Source organism: Labeo rohita, chromosome 6, assembly GCF_022985175.1.
Source record: "Labeo rohita strain BAU-BD-2019 chromosome 6, IGBB_LRoh.1.0, whole genome shotgun sequence".
NCBI lineage: Eukaryota > Metazoa > Chordata > Actinopteri > Cypriniformes > Cyprinidae > Labeo > Labeo rohita.
Window position 1 is genome coordinate 14,346,110 of NC_066874.1, and position 22,391 is coordinate 14,368,500.

A 22,391-nucleotide genomic window follows, 5' to 3' on the forward strand; every position below is an offset into this window, starting at 1 on the left:
TCTTTCTTTCTTTCATTTTTCTCTCTTTTCCTTACCAGATACTAATCTTAAAACTGTTCAGAGTGTTTCATTGACAAGTGTTTCCAATGGAACTTCACTGACATGTGCTGATCATATGGCTTTATTCGATCTTCCTTCGTCTTTCTTTTGACCTCTTTTGACACTGAAGCTCTATTGTGTTTCTAACTTGGGGATAAGCCATGTGTCTGTAAACAGCCTCATGCCCTCACTATGAAGAGAAAACTTAAATCATTGAGTTTGAAACAGCTAAATGCGAACTGCAATATTTTCTACATCCAGTAGATAGTGCTATGCATTACAAGGATGAACGTTACAATGAAAAATGAACTGTGCTATGTCCATACAGTTTGTATATGTATGAAATTATAAAAAAAAAACATGAAAATTACATCGTTTGCAGTAAATGGGTACAGTAAGAGTTCCAACAGCTGATAAAACCACAAGTAATCCACATGACTCTAGTCCATCAATTAAAGTCTTTTGAAAAATGCTTTTATCTACTGTTTGGACTCTCATTCTGATAGCACCCATTGAGATAATCCACTGGTGAGCAAATTATGTAATAAATGATGCTAAATTTAATAACATGTTCCAAAGAAGAAACAAACTCATCTACAACTCGGATGGCCTCAAGGTGAGTACACAGTAAAAATAGATGGGTTATTTTTTTTAACCCAATAGATGGGTTACACATATTGGGTCACTGTGTTGGGTTATTTTCTAAAACGTTGGGTTATTTTTTTTAAACATCGTTGGGTTGTTTTTAATAATAACCCAGCGTTGGGTTTAATTGGTTCCCGCGGCGACAGTTCAAATTTTAACGGTCGACAGTGTCTGACCACAGAAGAAGCTGCTGCTGCATCAGTGTGAGGTAAGTAATAGGGTTTAAATAACTCTTATAACATTATACTTATACGAAGAACGTGAAATGCACTTCAAAATTGAACTTTTGTTGTTGTATGTTTGTTTTTTTTTTAACGAAGATGTAGTTTCCTTTAGTCAGTGTATTGTAACGTTACTGCGGAGAATGAGCTCCATTGTAAACGAATAACGTCACGTTAACTTAGCTGTCCCAGTTAGGTTGCTAGCAGTAATAAATTAAATAAACATTAGCAGAAAGTTGTAAAACTGTTTAGAGATGTATTACAGTAACCTAAAGTTAATAATGTATGGTGGAATGTATACAGGACTACTTATATTACTGAAATCACCGTCTACCATTACTACAGGTTTAGTATTATTTTACAGCTGATGAAGGGTTCTAGACATACGGTTTCTGACTACAGTTTGTTTGGTCGCATTAATGGTTATCACATTTAACTTTATATGGGAAATGGCTAATGTTAAATGAGACATTGTTGATTTAAACCGCGCCGCACGAACCTTTCAACTTCGGTCCAGTATGTAACCTTAGCTCAGCGGCAGCTCAGAGAGATGCGCTCAAATTCAGTTAATTCTCTGTTTAGAAAAGTCTACAAATAATCACATTTCCCAAAAGCAAGACGTGATGGGAGAAACGAAGCTTTTCAAAGTTTCGAATCAATTAAACGAATCGCTTAATTCGCAAAATGATTCACTGCTTCCAATCGTTCGTGACACAACAGCGACGCCTGCTGGTCAAAACAAGGCAAGCGTCAGTTGTTTGGAAAGCGAGCACTAATTGGAATAACACTAAATGTGTTTTTATGGTTTATTTATATTGAATATTGTTATGCATATATTAGATTCGCCTCTAATTACAGCCATTTCTATTATAAAGCTATGACAGATTTGCATGTTTTTTTAAATGTGTACTAAATGTGTTTATACTTATTTTTAGACATTGGGCTCTTCAGTGAAGGAAAAATTACAACAGTGGAATCTCATACATTAAACATCCACATGCCAATTAACTGAAATATTTCAAGGTAAGTAAACTATTTATATTAGTGATCCATATACATTACCAGTCAAAAGTTTTTGGACAGCAAGATTTTTAATGTTTTTAAAGAATTCCCTTCTGTCTAAGCCTGCATTTATTTCATCCAAAATACAGCATTTAAAATAACCGCTTTCTATTTGAATATATTTAAAATGTAATTGTCCAGTCTTTTCAAAGCTTTTAAAATAGAAAGCAGTTATTTAAAATAGTAAAAATATTTCACAATATTACTGCTTTTACTGTATTTTGGATCAAATAAATACAGGCTTAGTGAGTAGAAAAGAATTCTTTAAATAACTTTAAAAATCTTACTGTTCAAAAACTTCTGATTAGTAGTGTAGGTTTTCCAACAATTATGAAAAAATGTTTCTAGTTTATCTGTAAAATGTTTCTTCTTCTGCTTCATCTTATCACAGAGGAAGGAGTCAATGAAGGAAGTTTTATGCGACCGGATGACACCAGCATTGCTGCACTAACTCCAAGAGAAGAAGTTTTTAGCATTTTCAACGGTGAAACAGTGGAACAGAAGACCTTACTACAAGCAGTGGATCTGTGTTTCAGACATTTCTACATTTATGACATCTACTACCCAAAGCTCCTCTGCACCCATTTGCAGCACACAGTCTTTAATATTCCAGGAGTTCTTTCAACACATTACCTCTTCCTTAGAAACTTTGTATTTATTGATCCGTAAAAACTTTTTATGTTGCTGATTATCAGCAAGTCCAGCAGCCAGCAGATTTACTTTGTTTTATTATTATTATTATTATTATTATTATTACTTGTGTTTATGATTTTTTATTTTTGTTTTATTGATAAAAGTTTGTATGTTATGTTTGTTTTATTTGTGCACATTTGTGTATGTGTTGATATAAATAAATATGAATTGATACACATTTATGACCCTGGACAACAAAACCGGTCATAAGTATCATGGGTACATTTGTAGAAATAGCCAAAATTGCATTGTATGGGTCAAAATTATCAAATTTTCTTTCATGCCAAAAATCATTAGAATATTAAGTAAAGATCATGTTCCATGGAGATATTTTGTAAATCTCCTACCATAAGTATATTGAAACTGAATTTATTATTAGTAATATGTGTTGCTAATAACTTCACTTGGACAACTTTAAAGGCAATTTTCTCAATATTTAGATTTTTTTGCACCCTCAGATTCCAGATTTTCAAATAGTTGTTCTATCCTATCAAACCACATATTAATAGAAAGCTTATTTATTGAGCTTTCAGATGATGTTTATATTTAAATACAAAAAAACTTGACCCTTATGACAGGTTTTGTGGACCAGAATCAGATAAATAAACATTAGTTTTGAATAGTTGGTTTTGAATTCAGTGTACATCTTGAAAATATGTCAGTTGTGTGTGCATATTTGTGTTTTGAATGTATTATATTTTCACATTCTTGTACACTTATTTTGTAAACATTTGCAGTATGACTGTTTTACATTTAAAAATATATTTGTAAAAAATATTTGCATATTTAAATAAAATATTTATTTGAAAACAAAGTAGTGTTATAGTGTATTTTTATAAAAAAAAAATAAATAAATAAATAAAAACTGATATAAATGAATCTAAATAATTAACTCAACTGTTGGGTTACTTTTAACCCAACTGGATTTTAACCCAATTCATTGGGTTAAAATAACCCATAGATGGGAAGGTGCTATACCAACCCATAGTTGGGTTACTAGTTGGGTTATTTTTAACCCAACATTTTTTAGTGAGTACATTTTCAGCAAATTTTCATTTTTTGGGTGAACTATTTCTTTAAAGCAGTGGCATTCAACCCGTAGTCTTAATGTCATTACTCAAAACAAAATCATGATGATGTATGACCTCTGACATAAACCTAAGATCTCTAAATCTCTAAGGTCAAAGATAGTGTAGGAATTTTATTAGTGTATGTGAAAAATATCAGGATACATGACCTTCTCTTCATTTCCAAGAATAAAAAAAGGCCTCGGAGCACTCTACCACACTGATTATTATTCCTTCTTGGTCGCTGATGACGCAGAGAAAATAAGCCTATAATAATCTGGTTCTAGAAATAATTGGCTTTTTCAAAAAATACAGTATTTCTTTTTCTCAAACATGTTGCTGATGTAAATCATCTTACAGGGTAAAAAAATCCCAGAAGTATAAATATCATTGATTCACTACTGTTAAAACTGCAATTAAAAATGATTTATTAAATCATACATAACATAAATCTAAGGTTTCAAAGCTAATTAAAACAATCTAATCATACATAAATCATGAATCACTAAGGTAAAAAGCAGTGTCACTATAGAGGAAAGATGTCAGAAAAGAAAGGTATTTTTAGGGATGTTACAGCAGAGATTAAATTATAGGGTGTGCTTCTTTAAGAAAACACTTGGCAAAATCCCAGCAGTTGGCCTCAGACATTTTCACTTCATGAATTACAAAACCAGTTAAAGGGGTCATCAGATGCCAATTTTCCACAAGTTTTTGTGATTTTTTAGGGTCTTAATTAAAGGTCTCTAATATACTTTGGTTAAAAATTCTCAATGGTAGTGTAAAACCATCATTTTTACCTTGCCAAAAAATCAGCTCTGCAAAAATCATCCTGTTCTGGTCAAGGTTGCTTTAAATGTTAGTGGGCTCTGCTCACCCCGCCCCCTCTTCTCTCTTTGGAGTGACGAGCCTGTTTACTTTAGCCACATTTAGCCGCGTTTAGCCGCTAAACTTGCTAACTAGCACGTTATTAGGAAAGGTGATCGCAAAGATTCATAAAAAAACCCTTTATACTCACTTCTGTTGTAAGTGAAGCTGGATCACGAATAATTTGCACAAACATTTACGGATATATGTAGATCGGGGGGCGCATTCCATTCACAAACAAATGTAATCCACTGCATGTTCAGCAGCTCAGATGTCGGGAGTTAATGATGACCACTATGTTCATTATTACATCCAGCAACACAACACCTCAATCGCTCAATCTGATATATTCTTGTCTAATTTACACCCCTGCTCCACCATCGAAACAATGGAGGTCAGACTGTTGCAGCTGATTTAAGGCGGGTCTGAGGTAAGACGCTGATGTCAATCAACTATCGTGACACCACACCGACAGGCATCTGAGAATAGCTCGATTTGAAAAAGGGGATATTATTTTTACAGATTAATTAAAAACCACTGCATGGATTTTTATCATTATAGGGTAGATGTGTGTAACCCCCTTGTCAGGGAAGGTTATATATAAAGTAGCTTTCCAGCAAACTAGATGAGTTTCCCTTACGAGTATTTACTTATTTCTCATTTTAGAATGGCTCTGTAAGTTTATTATTGACAACATGGTAACAGAACCCTCTTCTGTTAAGAGTTTTAGATTCAAATAGGTTTATTGTACAAAGATCTTGTATAGGTGTGTGTGTCCCCTTTAAGGATTCCGTCATGAAACACAAATGTTTGGTTGATGTGCACTTGGGAGAAAACGTGGGTTTTGCTGTCAAGTTTGATTTACCTTTAGTTGATTGGAGGTATATTTGTTTAGACCCACCCCCTGATAGGTGAGCCTTGCGTTATTGGTCCATTAGGGAGGCTGTCGAGAGAAAACGAGCAGCGAGCAGGGAGATTTGGATTGCTGAAGGGTTGGTTTTGATAAAAAATCAACTGTTTATAACCGCAAAACGCGAGTTATACCATTTATATTACATTAAACGTATATTTTATTTGTTTAAGTATCCGAGTTTACACAGGAAGTGTGTTAGCTATTTGTGTAGCGATCTGTTTCTGGTTGAAGACCTCAAGGCCGGTGTTGAGAGCCAGCGCGCTCAATTAGCAATAGTTGTAGAAAACAACTGCTCTGTGTGAACCTTGTTTTGAAGTAAATCGTGTTGCTGCACATTGTTTATTGTTCATCGTGGTGCGTGACGAAGGAATCAGATAGCCCTTTGTGCCACCGGAAGCGCACAAAGGTCCTCTGACAGCGAGGGACCGAACGAGACTCCACCGGATAGCGCACCCAGCCACCAGGAGTGTTGGGTGTTCCTCCGGCTACGAGGGACGAACGACCGCTTGAGGAGGAGTCTGTTTGCCGGCATCGGGAGACGATTGTTAAAGAACACAGGTACCTTGCATTGATTTTGTTTTGGCTCATTGACGAGCGAAGAGGCCAATTTGCATTTTCTAAGGCCCCAACGCACACAAGCAGCGAATCAGGCCTGCATCGGGGTTGAGTACGAGTGTGTGTTTGTGTGTGAGTGGGCCCACGTTCTTTACATTCTGATCATTCAAATAGTATTACTAGTTTACGGTTACAGTTTATAAGACGGTGAAAAACGTTACTCTTATACCGTGTTTGTTTCAGTGCACTGGGTAGTAAGTTAGTTCAGGGAATTCAATATTTCCCTGAGGAATTCATACTTTGTGAGTTGTAGAGTGTGCACAAAGGGCACCCTAAACGAGGAACGTGGAGTTTGTTGAAACTCATTGATTTGAGTACATTTCCCTAGAGGATACTTTGCGTATTTCATTCTGAGTATTCTAATTGTACCTTGAGTATTGCTATCTGTACCTGTTTTTTCATCTTGAATTTACCTATTGGCTATTATTAGAATATCTCTACTGATTACTCATACCTGAAATAAGTCGATTATACATATAATTATATACTGTCTTTTCCTTATTTCTTCTGTTGGCAAATAAATCCCCATTGCTGTATAATCCTATTAGTTTATCTAGTTATTAAGTGAAATTCATATCCCTAAACCGTGGTATCAAAGCAGGGGCTTAAATTCATAGTCGAGAGACACCAATTAAAGGAACCCGGTGCTCCGCCCTTCAGAGTTTAGGTTAGGTGAGCCGAAGAGGGCAGGGGCGCTACATAAAGTGGGGGCTCGTCCGGGATTCTTCTTTTCCCTGTCTGGTACCTTAACAGAAGAGAGAGATAAACACGTGTCAATATTACTTAAGTCGTTCCCTGAGAAGAAAACTGACATTTCATTGCAATAAACCGCTTCCTGTTGAAATATGTCTCGTAGGAGTGACCAGTTTTTTCAAAGTGATCTTGCCCACTGGTGCAGTGAGGCTGGGATCGACCCCACACGCTCTCTACTGCTGACGGGGGTACGCAAAACCACAGAGATTGCACGCATTGAAGAAGTGGCAGAGAGTGTGAAAGCCTTTGGAAGAGTGCAGGTTCGAGACACAAGATGTGGAGCCACTCCAGATACACTATTAGTGCTGTGTGAATGCAGAGAGGCTGTCGACCCCACACGCTGCCCTACGGAACTGAGACCCACTGATAATGAGACCTGGATGATAATTACAGCCGTTGAAAGAATCCAAACCAATGCTGCGCCTGCAGGATTTGCTGACAAGCTCTCCAAGTTTCTTAGGGATGAAGGGAAGTCTATGACAGATCTACAAGCACTGTTTCCGCCGCTGAGTGCAAATCCTAGTTCCCCTGAGTCAATAATTCAGGCAGTGGGTGAGATCCTAGAGAAAACAGTAAGACCACCAAGTGACAGCAATGCCTACCGCCGTTTACGTACATTCTCTGGTATTGTTCCAACACCTGCAGGAGAAGAAACAATGGAACATTGGACTGAGCAAGCTAAAATGATGATAACTGAATGTGAGTGCTCTGAGAAGGAGAAACGGCGAAGGATTGTTGAAACCTTAAAGGGACCAGCCCTGGAAATCATTAAAGATGTCCGCATGTCCAGCCCTGATGCTAGCTCACTGCAGTACCTTGAAGCTCTGGAGAGTACTTTCGGATCCTCTGAGTCCGGAGAGGATTTGTATTTTGCTTTTCGGCTTCTTCGACAGTATCCAAGAGAGTCACTTTCGGATTTCCTGAGAAGGATTGAGAAATCTCTGACTAAAGTCGTTCAAAGGGGTGGACTGTCTCCCGCCAACGCTGACAAAGCGAGAGTGGAACAACTGATTCGTGGAGCTGTAGAATCTGACATGATGCTTCTGCAGTTGAGGCTAAGGGAGAGAAAAGAACACCCACCAACTTTCCTGAGCCTTTTGAATGAGGTCCGTGAAGCTGAAGAAACTGAAGCCAGTCGACGTAAGCTCACGGCTACTGCTAAGCCCATACACTTGCAAGATGAGGGAAACATCTGTCCAGCCTTTGTGCGAGAACTCCGAGCTGAGATTCAAGACTTGACAGCCCGGCTAAAAAGTGACCATTCGAATAGCTTGCCTACTTCCTCCATGATGTTAGAATCCAGACCCAAACCACGACATACCAGCCCACCAGATCAACAAGAAGTAACAAAGGACTCTGAAGTTCAGTCTCTGAAGAAACAAGTACATCAGTTGCAACAACAGCTGTCTGTAATGAGCGTTGGTCACAGTAGTTCGAGTCAGTCCCAGCAACCTGTTTCAGGTCCGCCGCGACACAAGCTTTCAAGGAACACAGAAGATTACTTTTGTTACAGGTGCGGTGAAGACGGACACATTGCTACAAAGTGTCAAAGCCCCGAAAATGCCACCCAGGTGATCAATAAACTAATCCGTTCATTAAAGAAAGCTAAAGGAATGAAGAGTGAGCCAAACCCCAGCAGCCGGTCTGGAGATCAAGCCTGTTTTTCCAAAAACAGTCAAGTACACACCTGTGAGCCCAATGGTCTACCCAAGGGGTTAGTAGGACCAGCCTCAACGGTTGCAGTAAAGATTGGTGGACATCTTTGCCAGGCTCTGTGGGACAGCGGGTCTCAAGTTACCATTGTCTTTGAATCTTGGTATTCACAGAACCTGCCCGATGTCCCCATCCATCCTCTCGCTGGATTATCGATCTGGGGCCTTAGTTCTTCTAGTTATCCCTACAAAGGATACATTGTTATCGACGTTACCTTCCCTGTTACTCTCACTGGTGTGGAAGAGAACATAACCATCCTCGCTTTAGTCTGCCCAGACCCCCAAGGCCCGCCACAGTTCCCCGTAATCATCGGAAACCAATGCCTGCTTCTTTAAACGACTGACAGCTTGTAATGGGACGGCTAACTTCACAAACCGCACCCACTCTCTCCGAATTCAAACACACCCAAACTGCCCCCCACTCCTGAAGTCATTGTCTATCTTGATGACCTCATTGTTTTTGGCAGAACCCTCGAGGAACACGAGGAGCGACTGATGAAGGTTCTCGACCGGCTGGAGGAATGGGGGCTAAAAGTATCCATCGACAAATGCCAGTTCTGTCAGCCACAGGTCAAGTACGTGGGGCACATTGTCTCTGCTGCAGGTATTGCTCCGGACCCAGACAAAGTGACAGCTGTAACGCAGTGGAAGGAGCCTACAGACCTGAAATCCTTACGGTCCTTCCTTGGATTTTGTGGCTTCTATCGCCGTTTCATTAAGAGTTACTCCACCATTGTGAGACCTTTGACTGAGCTCACGAAAGGCTACCCACCTGCAAAAGGACAGGGCAAGATGGATGGAAAGAAATACTACAAGGAGACTGAACCTTTTGGTGAGCGATGGGACAAATCCTGTGGAGAGGCTTTCAAACAAATCATATATTGTCTAACTCATGCACCAGTACTTGCCTTCGCTGATCCGTCCCTGCCATATGTACTCCACGTGGATGCTAGTATGAGTGGCCTCGGCGCTGTGTTAAATCAGGAATATCCTGATGGACTTCAACCTGTTGCCTTTGCTAGCAGAAAGTTGAGTGCTTCAGAGCAGCGGTACCCTATATACCAGCTAGAATTTCTAGCATTAAAGTGGGTTGATAAATTTCACGACTACCTATATGGTGCTCAATTTGTTGTGAGAACTGACAACAATCCCCTTACTTACATCCTGACAAGCGCAAAGCTGAATGCCACTGGTCATCGCTGGCTTGCCGCTCTATCAACATACCACTTTAGCCTGCAGTACAAGCCTGGTAAACATAATGCCGACGCAGATGTGTTGTCCCGTTATCCTACCAGCCCAGCTGCCTCTGCCTCTTGGACGGAAATTCCGCAGTCTGGTGTCAAAGCAATATGTCAGTTGGCCAGTTTTCCTTGGAGCGACGAATCCACCCGACTGGTGGACCAGTTAGGTGTTTCACCGAGTGGCATTCCTTCTGCTTACTCCTGCCCTGCTTGGCTTGAAGTGTGTCATATGGAGCAGCTGACCAATGCAGACCTAAAGTTGTCACAAGAACAGGACCCCGTCATCAGTGTGGTAAAACAAGGCATTGAACTTGGCAAGGTACTTACCCCAGTGAAGAATTCTGATCCAGTGCTGGCTCTTCTACTACGCCAGGGTCCAAAACTGGTCATTCGAAACAACTTGCTATACAGAGTCTCCAAAAGCCAGTGCGGGAAAGAAAAGGTTCAGCTGGTTCTGCCTGCGAAATATCGCCTAATTGTCATGCAGTCTCTACACGATGATTCGGGTCACCTTGGGGTGGAGCGGACGACGGAGCTAATAAGAGATCGATTTTACTGGCCCCGTGTGACCCTTGACATAGAGGAATACATTAAGAATTGTGGTCCTTGTATTACCCGAAAGACCCTACCCCAGAAGTCTGCTCCACTGAGCCACATTACCAGTAACGGTCCACTAGACCTGGTATGCATCGACTTCTTGTCACTGGAACCGGACTCCAAGGGCATCGCTAATGTGCTAGTAATAACGGACCACTTCACTCGCTACGCTCAGGCATTCCCTACCAGGGACCAGCGAGCCGTAACTGTTGCTAAAGTCCTTGTGGAAAAATTCTTTGTTCACTATGGATTGCCCTCACGTATACACTCTGATCAAGGACGAGACTTTGAATGCCGACTGATACGAGAACTCCTAGGAATGCTGGGAATCCGCAAATCACGGACAACACCCTACCACCCTCAAGGTGACCCACAGCCTGAGCGCTTTAACCGTACCCTTCTCTCAATGCTCGGTACTCTGAATCCGGCCCATAAGAGTAAGTGGAGTCAATACATCTCTCAGCTTGTACATGCCTATAATTGTACAAAGAACGAAGCCACCGGCTACTCCCCTTATTACCTCCTCTTTGGAAGAGAAGCTCGTCTGCCCATCGACGTCTGCTTTGGTACTTCCCCGGATGGTGAGAGAGGAGTGAACCATCTGCAGTATGTGGAAAGAATGAAGACCGAACTGCAACATGCATATCAGTTAGCAGCTGAGACTTCATTGAAGGTTCACCAAAGAAACAAGCGGCTCTATGACCAAAGAGTGAAGTCTCAAACGTTGACAGCTGGAGACAGAGTCCTAATCAGAAATCTTGCCCGCACTGGAAAGCACAAACTACAGGACAGATGGAACTCTTTACCTTATGTTGTTGTTGAGAAGTTTAAAGACTTACCAGTGTACAAACTGCGGCCTGAGAGTGGAATGGGAGGAATAAGGACCCTTCACAGAGACCATCTGTTACCTATTGGAGACGAGGTGAGGTTTTCAAAGTCCAATGACTCAAACCAAATCGTGCAGCCACCTGTAACGCGAGCACAAACAGTGAAAAGACAAAAGAAACAGAACAAAGACAATACTAATCTGGTTGGATGTGAAACCTGTGACACCTCTGAGAGCGAGGGTGAGGACCTATGCTATTACTGCCCAGAGTTGATCCGCTCGCAAAGACTGACTTCACCCCAATGTGTCGTGGAACCTGAAATTGTGCCCCCTGTGTCAGTCCCAGAGATTATGCAGGAGCATGGTGGGATAGAGGATCCAACGGAAAATGGTCCCAGCGAGATCCTTAATCTGCCTTCTGAAGTCGAGGAGGAGCTGAGTTTAGAAGGGGGAGGGAATGACACTAGACACATCCCCACCGAGGAAACAAGACCTACGGTGTGCCATAAATCTCAGAGAGAAGTAAGGCCGGTGGTTAAGCTGAGTTATGATGAACTAGGCCGACCCACCGATAAGCCATTAACTTTGGTCTATCGGGGGATGGTCATACACATTGAAGAGTCGTGCAAGACAAAGAAGGTCTGCAACACTGTATGGTGCCATCCGATGGCCCAGTGCCCCCAGTGTGGTCCAGAAAACCCCTGCCCTACTGTCAGAACAGTAGTTAAGTCTTAAATATGTCTAGTCTCATGAGGGCATGAGGAGTTAGAAGGGGGAAGGTTATATATAAAGTAGCTTCCCAGCAAACTAGATGAGTTTCCCTTACGAGTATTTACTTATTTCTCATTTTAGAATGGCTCTGTAAGTTTATTATTGACAACATGGTAACAGAACCCTCTTCTGTTAAGAGTTTTAGATTCAAACATTCAAATAGGTTTATTGTACAAAGACCTTGTATAGGTGTGTGTGTCCCCTTTAAGGATTCCGTCATGAAACACAAATGTTTGGTTGATGTGCACTTAGGAGAAAAAGTGGGTTTTGCTGTCAAGTTTGATTTACCTTTAGTTGATTGGAGGTATATTTGTTTAGACCCGCCCCCTGATAGGTGAGCCTTGCGTTATTAGTCCATTAGGGAGGCTGTCGAGAGAAAACGAGCAGCGAGCAGGGAGATTTGGATTGCTGAAGGGTTGGTTTTGATAAAAAATCAACTGTTTATAACCGCAAAACGCGAGTTATACCATTTATATTACGTTAAACGTATATTTTATTTAAGTATCCGAGTTTACACAGGAAGTGTGTTAGCTATTTGCGTAGCGATCTGTTTCTGGTTGAAGACCTCAAGGCCGGTGTTGAGAGCCAGCGCGCTCAATTAGCAATAGTTGTAGAAAACAACTGCTCTGTGTGAACCTTGTTTTGAAGTAAATCGTGTTGCTGCACATTGTTTATTGTTCATCGTGGTGCGTGACGAAGGAATCAGATAGCCCTTTGTGCCACCGGAAGCGCACAAAGGTCCTCTGACAGCGAGGGACCGAACGAGACTCCACCGGATAGCGCACCCAGCCACCGGGAGTGTTGGGTGTTCCTCCGGCTACGAGGGACGAACGACCGCTTGAGGAGGAGTCTGTTTGCCGGCATCGGGAGACGATTGTTAAAGAACACAGGTACCTTGCATTGATTTTGTTTTGGCTCATTGACGAGCGAAGAGGCCAATTTGCATTTTCTAAGGCCCCAACGCACACAAGCAGCGAATCAGGCCTGCATCGGGGTTGAGTACGAGTGTGTGTTTGTGTGTGAGTGGGCCCACATTCTTTACATTCTGATCATTCAAATAGTATTACTAGTTTACGGTTACAGTTTATAAGACGGTGAAAAACGTTACTCTTATACCGTGTTTGTTTCAGTGCACTGGGTAGTAAGTTAGTTCAGGGAATTCAATATTTCCCTGAGGAATTCATACTTTGTGAGTTGTAGAGTGTGCACAAAGGGCACCCTAAACGAGGAACGTGGAGTTTGTTGAAACTCATTGATTTTAGTGCATTTCCCTAGAGGATACTTTGCGTATTTCATTCTGAGTATTCTAATTGTACCTTGAGTATTGCTATCTGTACCTGTTTTTTCATCTTGAATTTACCTATTGGCTATTATTAGAATATCTCTACTGATTACTCATACCTGAAATAAGTCGATTATACATATAATTATATACTGTCTTTTCCTTATTTCTTCTGTTGGCAAATAAATCCCCATTGCTGTATAATCCTATCAGTTTATCTAGTTATTAAGTGAAATTCATATCCCTAAACCGTGGTATCAGAGCAGGGGCTTAAATTCATAGTCGAGAGACACCAATTAAAGGAACCCAGTGCTCCGCCCTTCAGAGTTTAGGTTAGGTGAGCCGAAGAGGGCAGGGGCGCTACATGTGTACATACACTGCCAACACACATTAATGTTTAAACAACATGTAAAAGTGAACTTTGCATCCGATGACCCCTTTAAAACAGTAGGTAAATAAAAGGCAGGTGATGATGCCTGTGTTACTATTGTAACCCATGTCCCAATGAGAAGTCAAAAAGCCATTGAGAAGTTGCAAGCGGAATTTGCATGCTGTTCCCCTGGACATGCAGGTATAAAATGCAGGTTTGTGCTGAGAAGGCAAAGACAATGTTTCGGCCATTTCAGCAAGTAGTTCGGTATTGTTGCAGGAGGGACACAATGTCACAGTAGTAATCAAGACATTCCCTATATCTCTTAGTTACTCAATGTTGTGTCAATGTAGTGACACTAGGGGTCCCTATATTAAAAGCCACAACCAGCTGAACTGTGTTATGAGATTTAGCAGTGCAGATGAAGGCAAGTTGCTGCATGCCTAATAACAAGTGCTTTCAGGCCACGTTGTAACCTTCCCAATGCCCCTATATCGTGAGATTTAACTTTTTTTATTATTATTTGTTTGTTTTTACTGATAAAAACTTACAGTTGTGCAAACCCAAAGTTTGTGCTGGGGAATTATTCCTTTTCCTATGCTGGAGAAAAGAAAAATGTGGGGAACACATCCTTCTTGAAGGGAGGTTAACAACTTTACATGGACTTACCAACCAGAAAGTACCACATATAGAAAGATAGTACCTGCCTGAGAAGGGAGGAGCACTACAGCCACAGAGAAAGGTAGCAAAAAGTGGAAAATATATAATTACCACCAAAGAATCAGCACATGTGGAGCACTTAACCCAAAAACAGGATCATGAGCCTACAGCTACTGATGAGTGCTGAAGAGTAACAAAGTGTTGAGGGTTTACGTCACATGGGAAACTCACCTGGATAATAAAAGCACAGTTATCAAGGCAGTTATGCAAGGCATACACCCAGCCAGTTTCCCAAAGTTTTAACTGTTCATGCCTAACAACATTCAATACAAAACTGGCTCAACCTGGAGATTATAAAATCTTGCAAAGGTATTAGAGAGGGTGTAGAGAGGCCACGTTCGCTAGTGAACAGGACACCCAAGTATACACCTTCAAGGTGCAGGGGTATAAATGTCTCTCTGAAAGAAAGAAAAAATGGCACTGAAAAACATGCAGCCACCTCACAGAGGTGGGGGGGGGTGTCTGGCAATTTGGGGGGCAACATCTGCACAGTAGCATCCCAACAGTAAAGTGTGGTGGTAGCAGCCTCGTGCTGTGGAGCTATGTTGCAGAACAGTGACCCTAAGCACACAGCAGGAGTGGCTTATAGACAAATCTGTGAAAGTTTTGAGTGGCCCAGCCACAGCCCGGGCTTGAACGCAATCAACCAGTTCTGGAGAAACCTGAAAATATCTCCTATCCAAGCTGACAGAGCTTGAGAGGTAAAAAGGTAAGGAGAACAATGGCAGATAATTGCCAAATGTAGATGTGCAAAGCTTGTCACATGCTTGTCTTGAATCAACAGTCGAAAACTTCACAGGGTGTAAGGCTTGACTCAGGCTGAGCGTGACAGACGAATGAGGGAACGTTGCTGCTTGTATTGTGGAAAGCCTGGTCACTTTCGCCTTTCTTGCCCAGAACTGTCGGGAAAAGCCAGCTCTCGCCCGGGAAAAGGGGGTCCTGGACGAGAGTAGACACCACCCCCAGTTCATCATCTGGAATCTTTCTCCCAGTCACCATCAGCCAAGGCGACCAACAGCATCAGCTCCGGGCCTTTACTGACTCGGGAGCTGCTGGGAACTTTATGGATGTAGACGTGGCCAAGGACTTAGGCATAAAGACTTTGACTCTCCAAAGAGCTCTCTCTATCACAGCACTGGACGGTCGACCCTTGGACTCTGGACAGGTCAGTGAAAGCACCACACCTCTCTTATTACGAATAGGACAACACCAGGAGAAGATACCGTTTTTTCTTACTCAATCACCAGAGCTTCCTTTAGTATTGGGCTATCCATGGCTGTTTCAACACAACCCTCAAGTTGATTGGACTAAAGGGGTGGTGAGGAATTGGGGAACAAATTGCTGTATTTCTAACTTTTCCTTATGTCATCTTTCTGAGCCATCACAGACAACCCCAGGGACCCATCCAGTTGGTGCCACTGTGGGCATCCCTTCTGTGAACACCGGGGTTCTGACCACATCCAAACTCAGAACCATTGTCAATGAACCTCCAGTGCACACCCCAGAGTCAACTTTAAAACTTCAGTCAGCAAACCTTCTCAAGTGTTCCGAGGTAAAAAAATCATGTTTCTAATCATGCAGAACCCTCCCCTAAACTTGCTCAAGTTCCCTCAGAATATGCTGATCTAATTGAAGTTTTCAGCAAGACCAGAGCTGCTGCGCTACCCCCTCATCGACCCTATGATTGCACCATTGAATTACTCTCTGGAACATGCCCTCCTCGAGGGAGACTCTATTCTCTTTCTTTCCCTGAGCAGGCTGCGATAGACAAATACATCAAGGAAGCCCTAGAAAATGGGTTCATTCGCCCATCGACCTCCCCTGCTGGAGCTGGATTTTTCTTTGTTGAGAAAAAAGATGGGGGATTACGCCCTTGCATAGACTACCGAGGCCTCAACCGAATAACCATCAAGAATCGGTATCCTTTACCTTTAATGACCACAGCTTTTGAAATTTTGCAGGGGGCTACCATTTTCAGCAAGCTTGATCTTCGAAATGCCTACCATTTGGTTAGAATTCGAGAGGGGGACGAATGGAAGACTGCCTTCAACACCCCTACTGGCCATTTTGAATACCGGGTCATGCCCTTTGGCCTGGTCAATGCCCCAGCAGTCTTCCAGGCATTCATTAATGATGTCCTCCGGGATACTCTGAATAAATTTGTGTTTGTATATCTTGTCTATCTCTTCTCTAGCAGCTACCAAGAACATGTTCAGCACGTTCGTCAAGTCCTGCAGAGATTACTACAGAACAGACTATTCATCAAACTGGAAAAGTCTGAGTTTCATGTACCCAGAGTGTCATTTCTCGGCTTTATTGTGTCCAAGGGCTCTCTCCAGATGGATCCAAGCAAGGTCAGAGCTGTGCTAGACTGGCCCCAACCAAACTCTGTGAAACAGGTACAACGTTTCCTTGGCTTTGCAAATTTTTATAGAAGATTTATTCGAGATCATTGCACTGACCAAGAAGGAACTCCGACCATTCAAGTGGTCCAAGGAGGCAGAGGGAGCGTTCAACAGGTTGAAGAAACTTTTCACTTCCGCTCCCATCTTGACCCTCCCTGATCCTGAAACACCTTTTGTGGTGGAGGTGGACGCATCAGATTCAGGGGTTGGTGCCGTGCTATCCCAGAGGAGCAGTGTTGACGACAAGCTCCACCCATGCGCTTACTTCTCCCGCAAGCTTACACCCACCCAAAGGAATTATGATATAGGTAATCGAGAGCTGCTAGCAGTTAAGATGGCACTTGAAGAATGGAGGCACTGGCTTGAGGGGGCCAGATTTCCTTTCCTCATTTGGACGGACCACCAAAATCTCACCTACATTCGAGAGGCTAAGAGGTTAAACTCCCGACAAGCCCGCTGGGCTTTATTTTTTAACAGATTCAATTTCACCCTTTCATATCGCACAGGGTCCAAGAATACAAAACCAGATGCCCTGTCCAGACAGTTCAGCCCACCAGAGGGGGTGGCAATACCAGAAACCATCTTACCTCACTCCAAGATTGTGGCCTCTGTTCAGTGGGGTCTTGAAGCCGCTGTCAGGAGGGCACACCAACAGCACCCTGGACCAGAGAATGGTCCCCCTGGCCTTCTGTTCGTACCCTGCCACCTCCGTTCTAAGGTCCTACAGTGGGCACACACCTCTCCTCCCTCGGGTCACCCTGGAGCCACCAGAACTTGTAAGCTGATCCAGAAGAAATTTTGGTGGCCAAAACTACAAAAAGAAGTTCGAGCATTTGTGGCTGCTTGCTCAGTGTGCGCACAAAATAAGGATCCCAGAACCCACCCTCATGGCCTGTTACACCCTTTGCCTGTCCCGAGACGCCCATGGTCCCATATATCATTGGACTTTGTAACTGGTCTTCCTGAGTCCCAAGGTAACCATGTAATTTTGGTGGTGGTGGATCGATTTTCGAAAGCATGCCATCTCTTACCTCTGCCCAAGCTCCCCACAGCAAGCCAGACTGCTGAGTTGCTTATGAAACATGTATTCCGTATCCATGGATTCCCTCAAGACATGGTTTCTGACAGAGGTCCTCAATTTACTTCCAGATTTTGGAAGGCTTTTGGCCATCTTATTGGATCCACCATCAGTCTTTCCTCTGGCTTTCACCCCCAGTCTAACGGGCAGACAGAAAGGGTCAATCAGGACATAGAAAGGTCATTAAGGTGCTTGGTAAAGAACAATCACACTACTTGGAGTTCTCAGTTAATTTGGGCTGAATTTGCTCACAACACACTGCATCACTTATCTTTGGGTATGTCTCCCTTCGAATGTCAGTTTGGTTTCCCCCCACTTCTGTTCCCTGGCCAAGAATCCGAGGTCTCTGTCCCAGCAGCCACGCAACTCATTCACAGAATTAAAAGCACCTGGAAGCGAGCTAGAATGGCCCTGTTGAAGGCTTCCAGACAACAGCAGAGACAGGCCAACCAACGTCGAAGATTGGGACCTACGTTCAGGCCAGGTCAGAGGGTCTGGCTTTCCACCAAAGATCTCCCTCTGAGAGTGGAATCCCGCAAACTCGCTCCTCGCTATGTGGGCCCCTTCAAGATCCTAAAGAAGATTAACCCAGTCTCTTACCGCCTTCTCCTGCCCAGGTCTATGAGAATTCACCCTACCTTCCACATTTCACGACTAAAACCAGTTTTTTGTTCTCCTCTTTCCCCAGCCAGCAAGCCTGCTCCTGTTCCTCGTATTATCAATGGCAAGCCTGCTTACACTGTTCACAGGTTGCTGGATTCACGGAAAGTGCGGGGGGGCACACAATACTTGGTAGATTGGGAAGGCTATGGCCCGGAGGAGCGATCATGGGTTCCTGCCAGGGACATTCTGGATCCTACGTTGATCAGAGCCTTTCACCAGAAAAGGAACGTCAGGAGCCGTTCATAGAGGAGGGGCTCCTGTAAGGCTTCATCAGCAGACAGCTGTTGGTCTCCCCACCAACAGGCGGCGCCCTGGTCCGCACATTCCTTGTGGTCAGCTAGTGACTCATCCTCCAAGCCAAAAGAGGGCATCATCACTTGGAACTGTCTGTGTAATCACCCAGTCATTAGCCTCATTTGCACCACCTGTTTCTAGCCCTACTTAAGTCTGCTTCTCACTTGCTGTTGTGTTCAGTCTTGAGCTCTGTTGCCTCAGTGTTTCTGTGAGTACTGTTTTACAAGATTAGTTCATTGTTTTTTGACCATTGTGTCTCTTTGTTTTTTCCTGTTTGTTTTTTGATTGGAAGCTCGGCTTCTTGTTACTTTTGTTACTTGTAAAACATCTTCAGTAAAGATTCTTTTATTTTTGAAACCTGAGCCTGAATACTCCTTTGTTCTCACATCTGCACATGGATTCACACAATTGAGGGAGTAGCTCTGCGTTAAGGTGTGCTGCCTCACACACCAGAGACCTGGGTTCGATACTCACCTCTGACAGACTCATCACACAGGGATACAGTACAGCCAGCAATTCTAGGCAGCTGATATGTCAATGTGACCAAGCCCCTGTCCAGGGTCCTATGGCTGCATGCCCGTTGTATACAGTGAACCAGCCAGAACTGGAAACATCTGTTGTGACAATAACATGTCTCAACACTTATTCTAATGGAACATATAGGCTGACTAACACCTGACAGTGTAGCAACAGATCAGTGTAATAACTATACGTGCTGAAGCAGTCTCATATGCATCAACCCAAGCAGGGTAACTGCCACCAAGGACACCATATGCCCCATGAGCCACGATTCTTCCCCTGGACAAATTCAGGCAGGCCAGCACTGACTGAGTGTGCTCCACTGAGAGACATGCTGTCATAGTGACTGAATCCAACTTGATGCCGTGATAAGAGATGTTGTGCACAGGAAGAGCTTGCTGTTTTCCCAGTTGACCTGAAGCCCCAACAGGCTGAGTTACTTGAGAACCAGGCCCCTGTGTGCACACAATAAATCTCAAAAGTTCATTAGAATAGCCAGTCGTCAAGATGATCAAGAATGTGAATGCCCTACAACATCAGTGAATATGCGAGGTAACAGGGACAACCTGAAAGGGAGGACCTTGTACTGATATCCCCGCCCCATAAAAAGTCATTGTCTGTCTATGTATGCTCCTTTAGAGGATTTCTGATCTTTCAGCTTCTGAAGTGCCCATGGGAGCTCTCCACATGTTGCATTGGGATCAACATTTATAGACATTCTAAGCTCTATTGGGGTTAGACAACATGTGCCAGACCTACTCGTTGTCATATTCATACTTTAGATTTAATACTATTATATGGAATTTAAGTCAATAGCATTGAAATTCTGCAATAGAGTGATATCTTAGATCATTAGTATTGTGTACACTCCATATACCTACAGCTGCAAACTCAATTCCTTGTTACAAATATGGTAGAATTATTATTTCTACAACAAAAGACTGCTTCGTAAATAATCTTCCCAATTTGTCTCAATTACTCAGCATATCCAATAGCTCAGAAAAACTTCTGTAACAGAAACTATGAACTCTCTCTTTTCTAGACCTTTAGACACAGTTATTTCTTTATGCTTAATGAAGATTAAGAAAAACAGTCTAACGCTGCAGTATAACAAGCAAACTCATGCCCTAAAGAGAGAAGCCCGGAAAATGGAGCACAGCTGGAAGAAATCAAAACTAGAGGTATTTTGTATTGCATGGAGGGAAAGTACTTTTACCTGCAGAAAAGCTTTAAACTGCTGGATCTGCTTACTTTTTGTCTCTTTTAGAAGATAACAACACAACCCCAGATATTTATTCAATACAGTGGCTAAATTAATGAAAGCACCAGCAGGCACAGACATTTCCCAACAGCACAACAATGACTTCATGAACTTCTTTATTTTTTAAGATCGATACTACTAGAAATAAAATTAGAGCCATGTATCCATCAGCTACAGCATCACAGCTGATAGCAGTGCATGATAGATCCCTTGAGGAACAATTCCACTCATTCTCTGCTATAAGACAGAAAGAATTGTATAAACTTTTTAAATAATCTAAATCATCTAGGCTACTAAAAGAAGTACTTCTAGAAGTCATAGATCCTCTTCTGAATATTATTAATTTATGTTTGTATTTCTTCACAGCCCAATGAAACATACCACTTCACAAAACTAACAGAATGCATAGCTGATATAAAAAAAAAAGAATAGTCATTTCCTACTGCTACATTCTGAAAAATAAGCAGAGGTGTTAATTATTGAACCAAAAACCTTGGCATGTAACACTGTCTAACACTTGATGGCTGCTCTGTCAATTCTTCGTCATCAGTTAGGAACCTAGGTGTGCTATTAGAGACCCATCTCTTTAACCTGGCTTACACATAACACACTAACACATTTATATTATTCAAATCCATTAAAGGATTGTTAGGTTGCATTAATTAGGTCAACTAGAAAAGGGGAAACTTTCCATTACACCCACTGTACTTGCTACATCATAAGAAGAATGGCATCTACGCTAATATTATTATCTGCTTCGTTCTTATTCTGAGGTCACCGTAGCCACCCGGATCCAGTCCAGATCCAGTCCAGATGGTGGATCAGCACCTAGAGACGACCTCTACAGCCCTGAATCCCAGTGGAAGACAACTAAATGTGCCCCAGAAACAGATCCCCAACAAAGACCACATCACCTAGATGGCCACTGGCACAAGACCATGGGAACCCGACAAGTCCTCTGCACAATCTGACTTTGCTGCAGCCTGAAATTAAAATGCTGGTTTTATCTGGACAGAGGAGAACTGGCCTCCTGACTGAGCCTGGTTTCTCCCAAGGTTTGCTTAGTTGGGGCCACTTATTTTCCAGTAAGGTCCAGTGGCACTAATAGATGCAACAATGATGATAAGAGCAGGTCATTTGTAACTCTAATGAGAGCAGTCTCAGTACTATGATACAGTCTAAATCCTGACTGGAAAACCTCATAGATACCATTTTTCTCTGAGAAGGAAGATAGTTGTGAGGATACTACCTTTTCTAGTATCTTTGACAGAAAATGGAGATTCAAGATCGGTCTGTAATTAACTAATTCTTTTGGGTCAAGTTGTGTTTTTTTAATAAGAGGCCTAATAACAGCCAGTTTGAAGCTTTCTGGGACATATCCTAATTAGAATGACGATTTTATAATAGTCAGAAGAGGATCTATGGCTTCTGGAAGCACCTCTTTTAGTATCTTGATGGAATAGGGTCTAGCATACAATGTTATTGGTTTAGATCAGTGGTTCTCAAACCTGTCCTGGAGTACCCCCAGCCCTACACATTTCCCTCATCTACCACACCTGATTTAACTCATCAGCTCATTAGTGGAGACTGCAAGCCATGAAGTGCGTGTCAGATATAAGGAGACATACAAAACGTGCTGGGGGCACTTCATGGTGAGGTTTGAGAACCACTGGTTTAGATGATTTAAAGTTCATACAATTCTTTCTGTCCCATAGTAGTGAATGAGTGGAATTGTTCCTCATGGGATCTATAGTGTACTGTCTGATGCGATACTGTGGCT

General features: G+C 42.4%; 1 protein-coding gene and 1 long non-coding RNA gene across 2 annotated transcripts in view; one reads left to right on the forward strand and one right to left on the reverse strand.

The window, feature by feature from the left end:
* septin9b (septin 9b) overlaps positions 1–22,391 on the reverse strand; it is a 78,044-nt gene that overhangs the window by 50,646 nt on the left and 5,007 nt on the right. The window lies entirely within an intron of this gene.
* On the forward strand, positions 666–3,108 carry LOC127166661 (uncharacterized). Its single transcript, XR_007827925.1, has 2 exons — positions 666–1,928; positions 2,359–3,108. It is a non-coding gene; the product is annotated as an uncharacterized LOC127166661 (long non-coding RNA).